Here is a 19,692-nt window from a genome sequence, read left to right on the forward strand (position 1 = left end):
GTATTTCATCAAAGTGAGCCTTTTGGTCCAGATCACAGAAGTAATTTCTCCTATCCTCCGGGACTTGGCCTAAATCGCCTACAATGTCGAAAAGAGAGAGGAGGGGCCCTTCTGACTCACTTGATGGGGAATGCGACATTTTGTTCGAAATGTATTAATTAACTTCAAGGAAATTAAATACTAGGTGTTGATTAGGTTAGAATTTAATTTAATCCAAGTTGCTAAATAATTGATTTGTGGTTTCTTAGCTACTTTGTTTTTCACTAATGTTTCACTTGTATTAATTAGCTCAATTAATAATATATTAGTTAACAATGATTGTTAATAATATTAATTAAGTACCTGGATTAGATATTACTCTAATGTACTAATCAATTAAACCAGTTTATCAGCTAACTGTGGTTGACAGCTGAATTTCAGCTCTGTGATTAACACACTGTTAATGATTCACCATTAAAGTCACCTGTGTTATACCTTGGCAGTTGCTGAATTAAACGGAGTTTATTTGTTGTTGAACAATATTCCAGAAGTCAACAAACCAATCTCCTCACACGGGGCACCAATTTACTGTGGGTGCAATCAGTTAATTATTGATATTAAGTGATCAATCTCATTAAATCAGTCTCATTAAATTTGAAGGATAATAATTAAAATGAATCAATCTCATTGAATCGTTTACTTTGACTAATTTGAATTGAATCATACCATAGAATCACTCATTTGAAGTGAATCGTTCAATGAATCATTTAGTGAATCGTATAGTGAATCGTTCAATGAATCATTTAGTGAATCGTTCAATGAATCATTTAGTGAATCGTATAGTGAATCGTTCAATGAATCATTTAGGGAATCATACCATTAATCCTGGTGCTTAATAATAAATTACCAAACAGCTAAATTATGGTATATTTCCAAATTATTACGATCACTTACCATATTACATAACTTTTATATGCACCTTTTTGAATTCTTCGAGAGACTGGGGACTTCATATGTTGTTCACACAAACACAGTTTGTTTAATAAATGAATTTATTATAACAAAGATAAAAATAATAAATCAATATATACAAGCAGTGAGGTGTGTATATACATGTGTGGTATGTGTGTGTGTATATGGCCTAGCTTGTTGCTAGCTAAAACAAAAGAATGTTATCTAAATAGAACAAAGGATTAGCTCTGTTGCTAACGTGTGTGTGTGTGTGTGTGTGTGTGTGAAGGACTTGACCATGTGTTTAGCCTCGTGTAGCTAACTACACGTAGTGGAGGCCTAGATTAGCCTTGTGTTGCTAGTGTGTGTTTGTGAAAGGCCCTATGGCCTAGCTAAAGTGTGTTTGTTAGGCCTGGTGAGGCCTACTGAGAACGTGTTGCTAAAGACAAAGGGAAGCTATCTAAAGTGTATCAGGCCTGGTCAGGCCTGTTGAGCATGTGTTTTCTCAGTAACAAAAAGATTCCACACTCATAACATTACCAAACTCACTGAAACCTTGACAAGGTCAAAATGTATGATAAGGAAATTAGTGTTAGTCAGAGAGGAGCATGCACAGCCTATTAAACAATTGAGAGAACATAGAACCAAAATAAATCAACATGCTGCGTGTCTAACAGTGTAACAGATAAACCTGGGTTTAAATTCACACTATTTCAAATAAAAGCAAATTCCTAAGACTATCCTAATTATGCCCAAATGCCAAAATCTTACTTAATCCTGCCTTTAGCAAGATATGAAGAACTATTCGCCGGTGTAGTCTCGGGCCTCGCCGTGGGAGCACGTGAGCCGCTCGTGATGGAGGCGTAGAAACTTTCGGGTCCAGTGGAGCACTTGGGTGGTTCCCGTAGAAAGCAGAGGATTCTTGGTCCAAACCTCAGCGTTCGTGAGGAAAAGTCTCTGATCAGAATAAGATGCACAGCGCTTTTGAGTTAAAAAGGGTTCAATCGCTTCTTAACTTTTAACTGCCTGGGCTGCAGTCGTGACGTCACTTCTAATACAAGTAAACCGGTTGTAACTCAGGTTGAGTTTAAAGATCGCGCTATTCTGGACTTTTACCTTGGCCAGTGGTTAGGCACAGAACGCGCTGGATGGTGAATCTTGCAAGGAAGAAGTGTTTTCGGGTTGGAGAGCATCTCTTTATGCATCCAGACTCCTCGGAAACCAGAGGCGAGAGACAAAATGGCAGAGCTTCCGCTTGGATTTATGCGTGCATGGCGGACTGACGTAGATGATCCCGCCCACGCGTGACGTAGGTCACGCGGAAGTTGCCTGGGAATTGTGGTTCTGACACAAGATGGCGGCATGATACCTACACACCAAACTTCCAGTGGATAAGCTGATAGTGCTAATGAATAATTCAGTAAAACCTACCATTATGTAAGGTTTGAGAATCTAGATTTCAACAGCATCACTGTAAAAAGGGAGACTCAAGAGACTCCTGAGAGGGAAACTCAGGAGACAACAGTAGGTCATTTATTACTTTAACCAGTGCTGTTTCTGTGCTATGATGAGGTCTAAATCCTTTCTGATACATTTCATGGATGTTATTCCTGTTAGGACTTGGACTGTTTTGGCCTCTAGAGGCCGCTGTTATTTCCTTTTCGTGTCATATTTATTTTGGCCTCTAGAGGCCGCCACTGTTCCTGTGTTTTGTGTTTTTTTTTGTTAATTGCCTGTTAGTCCTAATTATCTTCACCTGTGTCCTTAATTAGTTTGTGTATTTATACCCCTGAGTTCAGTCCTCTTGTCACGGAATCTTTGTGCTGTTATGTTTATCTCCAGTTTCCTTTGTACTGTGTTTTGTGGATCTTCTGAGCTTTTGCATTTTTGCCTTTTTCTTTTTGAATTATACTCTTTGTTTTTGTTTTTTTTGTTTTGCCCTGGATTGTATATAGTGTACATAGTATAAATAAACCTTTTGTTACTTTTTCTACTTCCGCCTCATGCCTCTGCATTTGAGTCATTCCCCTGGTGGCCTAGTGGGGGTTTGCTGGATCATCACACCAACGAACCAGGTTCGTATCCCAGCAAAACCCTAACAGAAAGACTCCGTCATGACCGACTCAGCAGAGGCTGCTTCAACTGTCTACCCGGCCAACCTTCAGGGAATTATGGCAGCTTTGACACGCTTCAGAGCGACCATGGACGCTCATGGACGTACGCTCACCAGCCAACGTGAGGCCCTTGCTCGCCACGAGGAACTGCTTCAGCAAATTGGGAAAACCCTGGCACAGCTGACATCTCTGCCTGCATCTCCTGCTCCTGATCCAGCTCCCACTCCTGCTCCAGTGCCTCCTGCCATGCTGCCTTCTTCACCTCGCGAACCCAGCCTTCCTGCACCACAGAGGTATGACGGCAAGCACAGTGAGTGCCGAGAGTTCCTTACCCAGTGTCAACTCACCTTTGAGCTTCAGCCTACCACCTACACTACGGATCGCCGCAAGATTGCCTTTGTGATCACCTTATTAGCTGGTAAGGCGCGAGCCTGGGCTACTGCTATCTGGCAAAGACAGGGACCTGAGTGCTTTGATTTCCAGCTGTTTTCTGAAGAGATGCTTCGGGTCTTCGATCAGGCAGACATCAGTACCGACGCAGCCCGAAAGCTCATGTCCATCCGGCAAGGAGGAAGCGTCGCAGATTACGCCATCTCGTTCCGAACACTCGCAGCAGTAAGTGGATGGAACGAGACTGCCCTGGTGTCAGCCTTCCACCATGGTCTGTCTGACCCCATCAAGGACGGTCTGGCCTCTATTGGATGCCCAAGTGACCTCGAAACCCTCATCTCACATGCTATTCGTCTGGACAACAGGATGAGAGAACGCCACCAAGCCTTGAGCCCCCCCAGCCTCCCTACCTCTACCTGGAGACCGTCTACCTCCTTCAGTGACTGTCCAGAACCCATGCAAGTGGGTCGTACTCGCCTCTCCGCATCTGAGAGGGAGCGCAGAAGGAGGGACAAGTGCTGCATCTACTGTGGCAAGCCTGGTCACTTCCGAGCATCATGTCCCGAACTCTTGGGAAAAGGACCGCCCCGTCCAGCCGAGGGAGGGTTGTGACGGGGCCTACCCTCTCTCCCGGACTCCCTGGCCAAGGAATCTACATCCCGGTCTCCATCTCCTGGGGTGAGTCTGTCCACTCTTGTCAAGCTTTGATAGACTCAGGGGCGGCTGGGAACTTTATGGATATTCACTTCGCCCAAAGCATCAATATACCTACTGCACCTCTTGAAGTCCCTCTGTCTGTGTCTGCCCTCGATGGCCAAGCGTTAGGTGATGGAAGAGTCACTCAAGTTACTTCTCCAGTCTTCCTCCAGTCTCAAGGTCACAAGGAAGAAATATCCCTGCACCTGATTCCTTCACCTGAGTTCCCAGTTATTCTAGGCCTTCCTTGGCTTACTCGCCACAACCCTCGCATAGACTGGGTAACAAGCCAGGTTGTGGAATGGGGCCCTGCATGCCATGCCTCTTGTCTGCTCTCTAGCTCTCCTGTGTCTCCTGCCGAGCCCCCTGATCTCACCGAGTTATCTCAAGTTCCCACAGAGTACTGGGATCTCAAGGAGGTATTCAGCAAGAGCAGGGCCGCCGTTCTTCCTCCGCACTGGGCCTACGACTGTGCCATCGACTTGCTCCCTGGGACTACCCCTCCTCGTGGCAGACTGTTTTCCCTCTCTCAGCCAGAACGCAAGGCTATGGAGGAATACCTCAAAGACGCCCTGGTCTCTGGGTTCATTCGACCCTCCACCTCACCTGCTGGTGCCGGCTTCTTCTTTGTCGGCAAGAAGGATGGGGGGCTTCGACCATGTATTGACTACAGGGGCCTGAACAAGATCACTGTGCGCAACCGATATCCCCTTCCGCTGATGTCCACTGCTTTCGACCTGCTCCAAGGCGCCACCGTCTTCACCAAGTTGGACCTACGGAACGCATACCACCTCATCCGTATCCGACAGGGAGACAAGTGGAAGACTGCCTTTAACACCCCGTCTGGGCACTACGAATACCAGGTAATGCCCTTTGGACTCACCAACGCACCAGCTGTTTTTCAGGCCCTAATCAACGACGTCTTAAGGGACATGATTAACCTGTACGTCTTTGTCTACCTCGATGACATCCTTATCTTTTCCAAGACCGTGCAGGAGCACCGCCACCATGTCCGCCAGGTTCTCCAGAGGCTGCTACAGAACAATCTGTTCGCCAAGGCCCAGAAATGCGAATTTCATGTTCCCGAGGTCTCCTTTCTGGGATTTATTGTACGGACAGGCCAACTCCAAATGGACCCTGCCAAGACCCTGGCCGTCCGGGACTGGCCTACTCCCAAGTCCCTTAAGGAGGTTCAGCGGTTCTTAGGATTCGCTAACTTCTACCGCAAGTTCATCAGGAACTTCAGTTCTGTGGCAGCACCCATGTCAGACCTCACCAAAGGGACAGGTGGATCTTATGGCTGGTCTCCTCAGGCAGAAAAGGCGTTCAAAGACCTCAAGGCCCGCTTCTGCACGGCACCCATTCTGGTCCTCCCGGACACCTCCCAACCATTCATCGTGGAGGTGGACGCCTCGGACAGTGGTGTCGGCGCGGTACTCTCTCAACGTTCGGAAGGAAAGCTGCACCCCTGCGCTTACTTCTCCCACCGCCTGAGTCCTGCGGAGTCCCGGTACGATGTGGGGGATCGAGAACTGCTAGCGGTCAAACTGGCCCTTGAGGAGTGGAGGCACTGGCTGGAGGGAGCGCAACATCCATTCCTGGTTTGGATTGACCACAAGAACCTGGAGTACCTCCAGCAAGCCAAGAGACTGAACCCTCGACAGGCTAGGTGGGCCCTGTTTTTCAGTCGGTTTGACTTCACCCTCTCATACCGTCCCGGCTCCAAGAACACCAAACCTGACGCACTGTCCAGGCTGTTCTCTGCCACTAACAGGGAGAATGAAGTCGGGCCTATTATCCCGGTGTCCCGGATTGTGGCCCCTGTCCGCTGGGGTATTGAGGAGGCTGTTCGACGAGCCCAACGCCAGGACCCCGGTCCTGGGACGGGGCCACCGGGCCTCTTGTACGTCCCACATCAAGCCCGGGCCAAGGTTCTCCAGTGGGGTCACTCTTCCCCTCTCACCGCCCACCCGGGAGCTCGGAGGACCCTGGACTTCCTGAAAAGACGCTTCTGGTGGCCTAACATGGAGCAGGAAGTAAGGTCATTTGTCCTGTCCTGTGAGGTTTGCACCAGAACCAAGAACCCACGACAGCGTCCCCAGGGTCTCCTGCATCCTCTGACCATTCCCCGGCGTCCCTGGTCCCACGTGGCAGTCGACTTCATCACGGGTCTCCCTGAGTCACAAGGTAACATGGTCATTTTGGTCATTGTTGACAGATTCTCCAAGGCCTGCCGCTTCATACCTCTGTGCAAACTCCCCTCTGCTCTTGAAACAGCGAAACTTATATTTAATCATGTCTTCCGAGTCTTTGGTCTTCCACAGGACATCGTCTCAGACCGAGGGCCCCAGTTCTCCTCCCGAGTGTGGCACGGGTTCTGCAAGGTCATCGGAGCCACTGCCAGCCTCTCCTCTGGGTTTCACCCACAGTCCAATGGTCAGACGGAGAGGCTCAACCAGGACCTGGAAACCACCCTGCGAGGCCTGGCTATGGATAACCCGACATCGTGGAGCACCTGGCTGCCATGGGCAGAGTACGCCCACAACACCCTGCAGTCATCGGCCACCAAGCTGTCGCCATTCCAGTGCCAATTCGGGTTCCAGCCACCTCTGTTCCCGGACCAGGAGGAGGACGCGGGGGTGCCCTCGGTCAACCAATATGTGAGACGGTGTCGCAAGACCTGGAGCAAGGTCAGGAAGACCCTCATACAGACCTCCAGAACCAACCAGACTCAGGCCAACCGCCACAGAAGACCTGCACACACTTTCCGCCCTGGGCAGCGGGTTTGGCTGTCCACTAAGGACCTTCCGCTGCGGGTGGAGAACCGCAAGCTTGCTCCTCGCTACATTGGCCCCTTCAAGGTGGTGCGCAGGGTGAACCCTGTCTCCTACCGGCTTCAGTTGCCCCGGACTCTGAGGATCAACCCTACTTTCCATGTTTCCCTGTTGCGGCCTGTACTGACGTCTACGTATGCCCCTGCCCCTAGGAACCCCCCACCCCCCCGCATCTTCCAGGGGCAGACTGTGTTCACTGTGCATCGCCTGCTTGACTCCCGCCGGGTCCGCGGCGGGTTGCAATATCTGGTGGACTGGGAGGGCTATGGTCCTGAGGAGCGCTGCTGGGTTCCTGCTCGGGATGTCCTGGATAAAGAACTGTGTCGGGACTTCCATTCGGCCCATCCGGATCGCCCTGGGAACGTCAGGAGACGCTCCTAGAGGGGGGGGTCCTGTTAGGACTTGGACTGTTTTGGCCTCTAGAGGCCGCTGTTATTTCCTTTTCGTGTCATATTTATTTTGGCCTCTAGAGGCCGCCACTGTTCCTGTGTTTTGTGTTTTTTTTTTTGTTAATTGCCTGTTAGTCCTAATTATCTTCACCTGTGTCCTTAATTAGTTTGTGTATTTATACCCCTGAGTTCAGTCCTCTTGTCACGGAGTCTTTGTGCTGTTATGTTTATCTCCAGTTTCCTTTGTACTGTGTTTTGTGGATCTTCTGAGCTTTTGCATTTTTGCCTTTTTCTTTTTGAATTATACTCTTTGTTTTTGTTTTTTTTGTTTTGCCCTGGATTGTATATAGTGTACATAGTATAAATAAACCTTTTGTTACTTTTTCTACTTCCGCCTCACGCCTCTGTATTTGAGTCATTCCCCTGGTGGCCTAGTGGGGGTTTGCTGGATCATCACACCAACGAACCAGGTTCGTATCCCAGCAAAACCCTAACAATTCCTATGTAGATATGAGCAGAACTGCTGTGCCATGGCTTTTTCTCATAGCTTGGAGAAAAAAGGGGAGGTTTAATATTTGCCTATAATTGGACAGCTGACAGGGGTTGAGGTCAGGTTTTTTAATCAGGAGTTTGATAACTGCTAGTTTAAAGGTCAAAGGCAACGGTTTTAATTTTATACACATTTCAAACTTTATATGTTAAAAAACCCTCTGTAATTTTCTTCTGGTCCCAAGAAGTATTGTTAATAAGTAATAATTAAAATAAGTTAGTGCAGATCGTGGCGAATTTCTGTTCGGCTATTTTTGTTACCACTCGGTGCGTGACCTTATTTAAGACAAACAAACCGCTTGAATTGAGTCCACTTCTGTGTATTTTCATTGCCGTTCGGCTTGAGTGCAGACGTGCGTTTGGGAATTTCCATAGAAAAACCCCCATGCCTTGCAATGCACTGTAACAATGGTACTGGTTCAGGAAGAAGTTTTTACCTTTTTCCGAGAGAGGAGAAGAGGCAGAGAGAGTGGATTGGCTTTTTCTGAAAAAGGAGAAGAGGTGGATCGAGTGGGTTGGCTTTTTCCGAAAAAGGAGAAGAGGCGGAGTGAGAGGGTTGGCTTTTTCCAAAAAAGGAGAAAGACGGAACGAGTGGGTTGCTTTTTCCGAAAGAGGAGATGAGGCGGAGAGAGTGGATTGTGCAAGTGAAACAAAATCAAGCAGTAAAAGAAGAAACAGACCAGCAATGCTCAAGCAAAAAGGAGAAGATTGGAGGTAAACATTTTTATTTTTGCTTGCAATTGACAAGTCAAGAATCCTGAGGGATCCTGTACAATCATTGTGGAAATGAGACAAAGGGATATTTCCTCACTTAGAGTCGGCTATAAATAGTATAATGCCGCAGATGGCAGGCTAATGTGGCCTACCAGTGCACTGTCCAGTAATTGTTCCCTATATCCACTAGGGAGGGCAGTTTAATTATTCTTCAAAAGGGCTCTTATTTAGTATTACGACGAAAGTAGGAATTTATTATAACTACCAGGATAAATCGTTTGGGCGCGAGTCTTGTTGAGGTCCGGGGTCACCGCGATCAGAGTCGGCCGAGTCGCTGTCTGATTCCGAGGCCACACGGTCAAACCAGTGAGCCACATTCACTGATTGCTTCACAACGGCCATAGGTTCATACATACATGGTTTCATCTCTCGATATTCAATTTGGAGAGTTCCTACTTCAAAATCGCTCGCACTTTCAGACATTTTACACAACCTCTCATGACCAACGTCCATACACATGTGCTCGGTTCGCAGGTAAACACAGAACTGCTCCCAGTCTATTTGCCTTAAATGATGACATGACAACGGTCCCATGGCGGTGAAAGTGCGCAAAAGTGAGATGTAAACAAACCTTTGGAAATTTGGCAAAACAGTATATTTTAACCATTTTATTCAATTTTAGGGTGCAAATTAGACACTAAGAAGATTGAATTCGCTTTTTGGGTCATTCTTCTACAACCCCAATTCCAAAAAAGTTTGGACAAAGTACAAATTGTAAATAAAAACGGAATGCAATGATGTGGAAGTTTCAAAATTCCATATTTTATTCAGAATAGAACATAGATGACATATCAAATGTTTAAACTGAGAAAATGCATCATTTTAAGAGAAAAATTAGGTGATTTTAAATTTCGTGACAACAACATATCTCAAAAAAGTTGGGACAAGGCCATGTTTACCACTGTGAGACAGCCCCTTTTCTCTTTACAACAGTCTGTAAACATCTGGGGACTGAGGAGACAAGTTGCTCAAGTTTAGGGATAGGAATGTTAACCCATTCTTGTCTAATGTAGGATTCTAGTTGCTCAACTGTCTTAGGTCTTTTTTGTCGTATCTTCCGTTTTATGATGCGCCAAATGTTTTCTATGGGTGAAAGATCTGGACTGCAGGCTGGCCAGTTCAGTACCCGGACCCTTCTTCTACGCAGCCATGATGCTGTAATTGATGCAGTATGTGGTTTGGCATTGTCATGTTGGAAAATGCAAGGTCTTCCCTGAAAGAGACGTCATCCGGATGGAAGCATATGTTGCTCTAGAACCTGGATATACCTTTCAGCATTGATGGTGTCTTTCCAGATGTGTAAGCTGCCCATGCCACATGCAGTAATGCAACCCCATACCATCAGAGATGCAGGCTTCTGAACTGAGCGCTGATGACAAATTGAGTCGCCCTTCTCCTCTTTAGTCCGAATGACACGGCGTCCCTGATTTCCATAAAGAACTTCAAATTTTGATTCGTCTGACCACAGAACAGTTTTCCACTTTGCCACAGTCCATTTTAAATGAGCCTTGGCCCAGAGAAGACGTCTGTGCTTCTGGATCATGTTTAGATACGGCTTCTTCTTTGAACTATAGAGTTTTAGCTGGCAACAGCGGATGGCACGGTGAATTGTGTTCACAGATAATGTTCTCTGGAAATATTCCTGAACCCATTTTGTGATTTCCAATATAGAAGCATGCCTGTATGTGATGCAGTGCCATCTAAGGGCCCAAAGATCACAGGCACCCAGTATGGTTTTCCGGCCTTGACCCTTACGCACAGAGATTCTTCCAGATTCTCTGGATCTTTTGATGATATTATGCACTGTAGATGATGATATGTTCAAACTCTTTGCAATTTTACACTGTCGAACTCCTTTCTGATATTGCTCCACTATTTGTCGGCACAGAATTAGGGGGATTGGTGATCCTCTTCCCATCTTTACTTCTGAGAGCCGCTGCCACTCCAAGATGCTCTTTTTATACCCAGTCATGTTAATGACCTATTGCCAACTGACCTAATGAGTTGCAATTTGGTCCTCCAGCTGTTCCTTTTTCATACCTTTAACTTTTCCAGCCTCTTATTGCCCCTGTCCCAACTTTTTTGAGATGTGTTGCTGTCATGAAATTTCAAATGAGCAAATATTTGGCATGAAATTTCAAAATGTCTCACTTTTGACATTTGATATGTTGTCTATGCTCTATTGTGAATACAGTATCAGTTTTTGAGATTTGTAAATTATTGCATTCCGTTTTTATTTACAATTTGTACTTTGTCCCAACTTTTTTGGAACCAGGGTTGTAAATAATAAAGTTGATATTCTACATTTCACCTCCGACCATTGCCTATGACCTTTAAAGGATTTAGGTACATAGCCAATTCTAAGGGAAGAATTGATTATTTTTAGAAGAGGTTGAATTGCTTCTGGTATTATCTGTTTGAAGAGCTGTGTAAGTAAGGGATCTAATACACAAGTTGAAGATTTTGATGTGGTGACTTGATAGCTGTTCAGAAGACAATCACTGACACCCTCCACAAGGAGGGTAAGCCACAGAAGTTTGCAAGCGCAAGAAGTTTATTGTACTGTAAGTATACACACAATACTCAAAGCCATAATACAAAAACAAGGTCATATATGGTAGGCAGGGGTGTAGCGCAAAATTCTGCACCTTATACATAAGCAGTCTCTGTGGGCTCTCATTCCTCTCTTGATCCATATCTCTCATGCATCTTTTGAAAAATTTTTTTAACAAATATCCATCCATCCATCCATCCATCTTCTACCGCTTATCCAGATCCGGGTCATGGGGGTAGCAGCCTAAGCAGAGCAGCCCAGACTTCCCTCTCCCCAGCCACCTCCACCAGCTCTTCTGGGGGAATACCAAGGCGTTCCCAGGCCAGCTGAGAGATGCAATCTCTCCAGCGTGTCCTGGGTCAGACCCGGGGTCTCCTCCCAGTGGGGCATGCCCAGAAAACCTCCCTTGGGATGCGTCCGGGGGACCATCAACCGAGATGAGGGAGCATACATGCTCTCCCATACCTGGAGTGCCATCTTGCAGGGGACGAACAGACAGTAGAAGGCGTGACCGACCTGTCAAACCAGACAGGAAGGTCACGCCTTTGGAAACATCAGCTGATAAGATGCGTCACCAACAACATCCAGTGACACTCTGAGGAAGACGACAGTCGTACGTCGAAACGTCAGGTAAACAAACCTAAAAATTAGATGTCTGATAAAAAAAGAAAAAAACTAACCATATTCAATATAAGACATAATGAACGTAATCGAAAGAGAAACAGGGTTTGCTCTGTCATGTTAAAGTTCACACTCTGTGGCATGTCTGTGTACTAGGACCACATGCAGCTAGAAGTAAGTTTTCTGATTACACAGTAACTCTGGATGGCCTTTCTGTTTCTTCACGTGCAGCAGTAAAAGACCTTGGAGTGATTATTGACCCCAATCTTTCATTCGAAACTCACATTGATAACATTACCCAGATAGCTTTCTTTCATCTCATAAATATTGCTAAGATAAGAAATTTAATGTCACCACATGAAGCTGAAAAACTAATTCATGCTTTCGTTACCTCCAGGTTGGATTATTGTAATGCCTTACTGTCTGGTTGTTCCAATAAGTGCATAAACAAGCTTCAGTTAGTTCAAAATGCAGCAGCAAGAGTCCTTATGAGAACTAGAAAATATGACCACATCATCCCTGTCTTAACCACACTGCATTGGCTCCCAATCAAATTTCGTATTGATTATAAAATACTACTATTGACCTTTAAAGCACTGAATGGTCTCGCACCAGAGTACCTGAGTGAACTTCTGGTCCTCTATGACCCGCTACACCTACTTCGATCAAAAGGTGCAAGCTATTTGCTGGTACCTCATATAGGGAAGGCTACATTAGGGGCAGAGCCTTTTCTTACAAAGCCCCACAGCCTTCCAAGTAATGTTTGGGAATCGGACACAGTCTCAGTGTTTAAGTCTCGGCTGAAAACATATCTGTTTAGTCAAGCCTTTTGTTAATGGTGTTTATGAGGTAAAGGAGTAGATCTGGAGGGTCCTCAGACAGAGTGTTTTGGTAAACTGAGATGCATGGATGCTGTCAGTCCCCACTCGTTTGCTCACTCGAGTTTGTTGATGGTGTAGTGGCTGCTGCTTTATGTCCCAGGGCTCCCTCATGCCTGTGTTACCTTCTGGCTCTCCCTTTTTAGTTATGCTGTCATAGTTAGTTTTGCTGGAGTCCCTGTTTGTACTCAGTGCAATATATATACTGTTCCTACTTATTGAGGTGACATTGGGCATACCTAACAACCTGTATTTTCCTCTCTCCTCCCCCCCTTCCCCCCAAATATGTCCCTCTGAGTTATATGTCGGCCCTGGGATCAAGATGCTGAAACTCTTCTGCTCCTCAGACCTGCCTGATCCATCCTGGTGCCCTGTGTCTGGTTGGAGTCTCATCGCATCGCTCCTGTGGAGGACGGCCCCATGTGGACAGTTGAAAGTCACACCTGGAGGACGCTCTGGACTCTTACAGTAATGCTTTTATAGCTGAGGACTACAGTTGACTTGCTAACTTTAGGACTGCAGTTGTCATGAACAGTTTTGCACTCAAGTTTCCATTAATGAAGAGTTATAACATCAGTGAAACTGACTTCATGTTCGTCTCATCTCATTATCTCTAGCCGCTTTATCCTGTTCTACAGGGTCACATGCAAGCTGGAGCCTATCCCAGCTGACTACAGGCGAAAGGCAGGGTACACCCTGGACAAGTCGCCAGGTCATCACAGGGCTGACACATAGACACAGACAACCATTCACACTGACATTCACACCTACGGTCAAGTTAGAGTCACCAGTTAACCTAACCTGCATGTCTTTGGACTGTGGGGGAAACCGGAGCACCCAGAGGAAACCCATGCGGACACTGGGAGAACATGCAAACTCCGCACAGAAAGGCCCTCGCTGGCCACGGGGCTCGAACCCAGACCTTCTTGCTGTGAGGTGACAGCACTAACCATTACACCACCATGCCACCCTTGACTTCATGTTAAAACTGCTAATGTTATAGTCATGTTGTCTGTTGTTGCCCAAATGAGGATGGGCTCCCTTTTGAGTCTGGTTCCTCTTGAGGTTTCTTCCTCATGTCGTCTGAGGGAGTTTTTCCTTGCCACCGTCACCACAGGCGTGCTCAATGGGGATAGATTAGGGATAAAATTAGCTCATGTTTTAAGTTGTTCAAATTCTGTAAAGCTGCTTTGTGACAATGCTTATTGTTAAAAGTGCTATACAAATAAACTTGACTTGACTTGAATGTGCATGCATTCGTGTATGGTTTGCAAGCACCACCAGCTCTCTCTCTCTGTCTCTCTCTGGTTACAGCAGCTACTGAAAGCACAAAGAGACATAAACAAGTAGACTGGCAATAATAAGACACAAGTGAGAATCATCATGTATTAGCTGTCGGTTCAACCTGCCTCCTCTCCGTCCACAGCTGATACTTGACCATCCCCCCCCCACGCTGCCACAATTACATCTACATCTCCCAACAGAGAAGAGATTACACCCATTTTTAAGATCTGTTTATGTGGAGTATCCACTTTACAAGTCCCTATGAATGAGCTGTTAGAAAAAAATATACTGTATGTGCTAGAACAAATGCATTATATAAACCTGTAATTTGCAGCTTCATTACTTTCAGAGCTGCTATTTTAGAACATCAATCAACACCTTCTGACCAATCACAATCCAGCATTTAAAAGCACTGTGGTGTCATGTTAACTAATAAATCTAGCTTCTGGTCTACAGGCTTTAAGCTGTTGATGATATGAACATCTCTCTTTTTCAGGTTTTGTCATTCTGAAACCTTCTAAATTATTTGTTTAAGGCATTAGGTGACCAATTGAAAGGTTGTAAGTTTAAATCCCAGCATCACCGAGCTGCCTCTGCTGGGTCCTTGAGCAAGGTTTTTAACCCTCAATAGCTGAGTTGTATCCTGTCTCAATTGTATGTCACTTTGTATAAATGCATTACCTAAATGAGGTCATTGTAAACGAGTGAGTTTCAATAAACCTCTCCCCTCACACACTAATACATCTCACACACCTCACACAATGCTTTCACGCTGTTCTTTCCAATCACCCACAAACCTAGACCACGCTGTTTTTTCCAAACACCCACAAACCTAAATAAAGTGGTTTGTGTAAACATCAACTCTCGCCTGCCATGCTTCTGTGCTCCACCCACATCAGGAACTGTTACAGCGGTGCTGAAACCCAGGAGCACAGAAGGGAACCACCCCATGGAGTCCTCCCCATTCGAAGAGCTCATCCTTGCCCTCGCTACCACCCAGCAGAACCAGCATCAAATGCTGATCACCCTCCGAAAGGAACAGGAGCAACGCTTCGAAGCCTTGATGCTGGTCCAGCAAGAAAATCACCAGGCGTTCCAGCACCTGCTCGCGTCAGCAGGGGTGTCGGGCACCGCTGCCTGCACCCTCATGAAGATGGGACCGCAGGACAATCCCGAAGCGTTCCTCGCCCTCTTCAAGCAAGCAGCCGAGGCATGGGGGTGGCCACTGGAGCAGCGCACAGCACGCCTCCTCCCGCTCCTGACTAGCGAGGTGCAGCTTGCAGTGCAGCAGCTCCCTGCTGACAGCCGACTGGTGTATGCTGACCTGAGGAAAGCCATCCTGCAGCGGATCGGCCGCTCCCCGGAGCAACATCGCCAGCACTTCCGGACACTGGCATTGGAGGAGGTCGACCAGCCATTTGCATTCGGCCAGCAACTCCAGGATGCCTGCTGGCAGGGGCTGAGGGTGGAAGACCATGACGCTGATGAGATCATCGATCTGGTGGCACTGGAACAGTTTATCTCTTGACTTCCGGAAGGAATGGCGGAATGAGTCCACTGTGATCACCCAGCATCGCTGGAATGAGCCATCGAGCTGGCAGAGGACCATCTGGAGGCAGCTCCGACGGCAGGCAGATGAGACGTCTCCCCTCACTTCTCTTCTCTCTCTTTCCCCCCGTCTCTCGTCCCCCTCCCCATGCCGTTCCCCTGCCACGGAGGCAGCGGCAGGCTCCTCCCCAGCTGGCCCGTTGCACTCGTGGTGTCCTCCCATCTCCCTCTTCCGTGTCTGTGTTGTCTCCCCCTCAGATGAGTGACACCCATAACACCAGTGCAGAGGGAAAGCCTGGGCCGGTGTGCTGGCGCGGTGGGGAATCGGAGCATCTCCAGAGTCAGAGCTCTGCAAGGGAGGTGGGAGCTGTAATCCGGATCCCCGACACACCAGAAACTGCCCCCGATTGGGCCGTAACGTATTGCATACCAGTGAGTATTCAATGGGCTACATATCACGCTTTGGTGGATTCCGGTTGTAATCAGACCTCAATTCACTGACGCCTGGTGCAAGGTGAGGCATTGGGGAGAGCACAAGCGGTGAAAGTGTTGTGTGTGCATGGGGATGTTCACAATTATCCCTTCGTGTCTGTCCGTATTCTATTCTGGGGCCAAATGCATAGAGTAAAGGCGGTGGTTAGTCCTCGTCTCACCCACTCATTGATTTTGGGTACTGATTGGCCGGGGTTTAAAAAACTAATGGAATGGGGGCGTCGTGGCTCAGGTGGTTAAGGCGCCATACCATGAATGCGGGCGACCCGGGTTCGATTCCGGCCCGAGGTCATTTCCCGATCCCTTCCCGTCTCTCTCTCTCCCGCTCATTTCCTGTCTCTACACTGTCCTATCCAATAAAGGTGCAAAAAGCCCAAAAAAATATCTAAAAAAAAAAACTAATGGAATATTTAACATGTAGTGGGTCCTGCACTAGTAGGTCCCGGGAAGATCCCAGTGTGGCATTGACTGGAGAAGCTGTCACAGAGCCGTCTACGTCAACACCGCATCAGAGTGAGGAGTAGCCTGCTCCTCCTCCCTCTCTCGGGGATTCCCTTGGGGATTTCCCGTTAGAGCAGTCATGAGATGATACTCTGCGGCATGCGTTTGACCAAGTGAGAGCAATTGATGGTCAAATTCTTCAGCCAAGCGTGGCACCGACCTCCCCCTATTTTGCTTTTATTAAAGATAGATTGTACTGAGTGATGCAGAACACTCAAACTAAGGAACAAATAACCCAGTTGTTAATCCCAAAGAGCCATAGGGAACTCATATTCCATGTGGCTCACTTTAATCCCATGGCTGGACACTTAGGGCCAGATAAAACACTAGCCCAAATAATGGCCTGGCTCTATTGGCTAGGGATTCGCGGGGATGTCTGTTGGTGGTGTGCGGCATCCCGTGAATGCCAATTAGTAAATCCCGCAGCCACTCCAAAAGCGCCATTGCACCCTCTTCCTCTAATCGAGACCCCGTTTGAGTGAATTGGGATGGATCTCGTCAGGCCATTAGATTGGTCAGCACGGGGATATTGCTTTATTTTAGTTCTAGTGGACTATGCAATGCGATATCTGGAAGCAGTGTCTCTCCGCAATATATCAGCACACACTATTGTGGAAGCGCTCTTCCGCTTTATCTCCTGGGTCGAGATTCCAAAGGAAATCCTGACAGACCAAGGCACCTCGTTTATGTCACGCACACTGCATGAACTGTATGGGTTACTGGGGATTAAGTCTATCCGCACCAGTGTCTATCACCCACAAATGGATGGCTTAGTACAGCGATTTAAACACTCAAAAACATAATCTGGAAATTCGTAAGTGAAGATGTGTGTAATTGGGATAAGTGGCTCGAGCCCCTGTTATTCGCAGTACGAGAGGTCCCGCAAGCCTCCACGGGGTTTTCTCCCTTTGAATTTTTATATGGGCGTAAGCCGTGTGGCATTCTGGACGTGCTACAGGAAAATTGGGAGGAGGGATCTTCACCTAGTAAAAATGAAATCCAGTACATTCTTGACCTGCACGCAAAACTCCACACCCTCATGCACCTAACCCAGGAGACTTTGCGGCAGGCACAAGAACATCAAAGCCGGCTGTATGACAGGGGCGTGCACCTTAGAGAGTTCACGCCGGGAGACAAAGTGCTCGTATTATTGCCCACGTCGAGTTCTAAATTAGCCGCCAAATGGTAAGGGCCCTTCAAGGTCACACGGCGAGTCGGGGACATCGACTATGAGGTGAGGTGAACGGATAGGGGCAAGGCACTGCAAATCTACCACCTCAACCTTTTAAAATGCTGGAATGAGGGGGTCCCCATGGCATTGGCATCGGTAGTCCTGGAGAAGGCGGAGCTGGGGCCGGAGGTGAAAAAGATAACATCTCGGCCCACTCAGGTCCCTTGTGGAGACCACCTCTCACCAGCCCAACTCACAGAGGTAGCCAAGTTGCAAAAGGAATTTTCCGATGTGTTCTCGCCCCTTCCTGGTCATACCCACCTCATAGAACACCACATCGAAACGCCCCCAGGGGTGGTAGTGTGTAGCCACCCTTCCCACTTGCCCGAACACAAGGAAAAGGTGGTTGGGGATGAACTCAAGGCCATGCTCGAAATGGGCATAATCGAGGAGTCCCACAGTGACTGGAGCAGCCCGGTGGTCCTGGTTCCCAAGACTGACAGGTTGGTCTGGTTCTGTGTGGACTATAGAAAGGTCAATGTGGTGTCTAAATTTGACGCATACCCAATGCCTCGCATTGATGAGTTGCTTGATCAGTTAGGCGCTGCTCACTTTTATTCAACACTGGATCTAACAAAGGGATATTGGCAGATCCCCTTCACTCCTCTATCCCAAGAGAAAACAGCCTTTTCCATGCCATTTGGTTTACACCAATTTGTCATGCTGCCTTTTGGGTTGTTTGGGGTGCCCGCTATGTTCCAGCGGCTTATGGACAGGGTCCTCCGCCCTCACGCTGCCTACGTGGCCACCTATCTAGATGACATAATAATCTAAAGTCATGATTGGCCGCGGCACTTGGAACACCTGATGGCCATTCTAAAGTCGCTGAGGCGAGCGGGGCTCACAGCTAACCCAAAAAAGTGTGCGATTGGGCGGGTGGAAGTATGGTATTTGGGATTCCACTTGGGTCATAGGCAGGTGCGTCCCAAAATTAACAAGACTGCAGCGATTGTGGCCTGCCCAAGGCCCAAGACCAAAAAGGAGGTGAGATGGTTCTTGGGGCTCGCTGGCTATTATTGTAGGTTCCTACCAAATTATTCGGACGTCACCAGCCCGCTAACCGATCTCACTAAAAAGGGGGCTCCAGATCTGGTCCAGTGGATGGAGCAGTGCCAACAGGCCTTCTCTGAAGTAAAAGCTGCACTGTGTATGGGGCCACTTTTACACTCCCCTGACTTCCCTTTCCCCTTTATTTTGCAGAGTGATGCATCAGACAGAGGGCTGGGGGCTGTTTTGTCCCAGAAGGTGGAGGGGCCCCGTGCTGTACATCAGCCAGAAACTGTCGATGCACGAAAGCAAGTACAGCACAGTTGAGAAGGAGTGCCTCACCATCAAGTGGGCAGTCCTCACCCTCCAATACTACCTGCTGGGGCGCCCTTTCACTCTCTGTTCAGACCACGTGCCCCTCCAGTGGCTCCACCACATGAAGGATGCCAATGCGCAGATCACCCGTTGGTATCTTGCCCTCCAGCCATTTAAGTTTAAGATGATCCACAGGCTGGGGGCACAGATGGTGGTGGCGGACTTCCTGTCCCATGGGGGGGGGGTCAGCTTCAGGCCAGACAGCTCCCCGGCCTGAGTCGGGCAGTGGGGGTATGTGGCAGTGGGGGCGCGGCCAAGCAGCAGTCTGTGAATGAAGGGCGGGGTCGGGGACAGTAAGTGGCTAAGTCATTCCACCTGCTGTCAATTAATGTGTGTGTGTGTGTGTGTGTGTGTGTGTGTGTGTGTGTGTGTGTGTGTTTGTTTGTTACAGGGAGGGAGCATAAAAGGAGAGAAAGAGCAGAGAAAAGGAGCTCTCTCCCCAACCACAATGCATGTGTGAGTGAGTAAGTGAGTGAGTGAAAAGCAAGCTGAAAAGCTAAATAAAGTGGTTTGTGTAAACATCAATTCTTGCCTGCCATGCTTTC

Source organism: Neoarius graeffei, chromosome 20 (assembly GCF_027579695.1).
Source record: "Neoarius graeffei isolate fNeoGra1 chromosome 20, fNeoGra1.pri, whole genome shotgun sequence".
NCBI classification, from domain to species: Eukaryota; Metazoa; Chordata; class Actinopteri; order Siluriformes; family Ariidae; genus Neoarius; species Neoarius graeffei.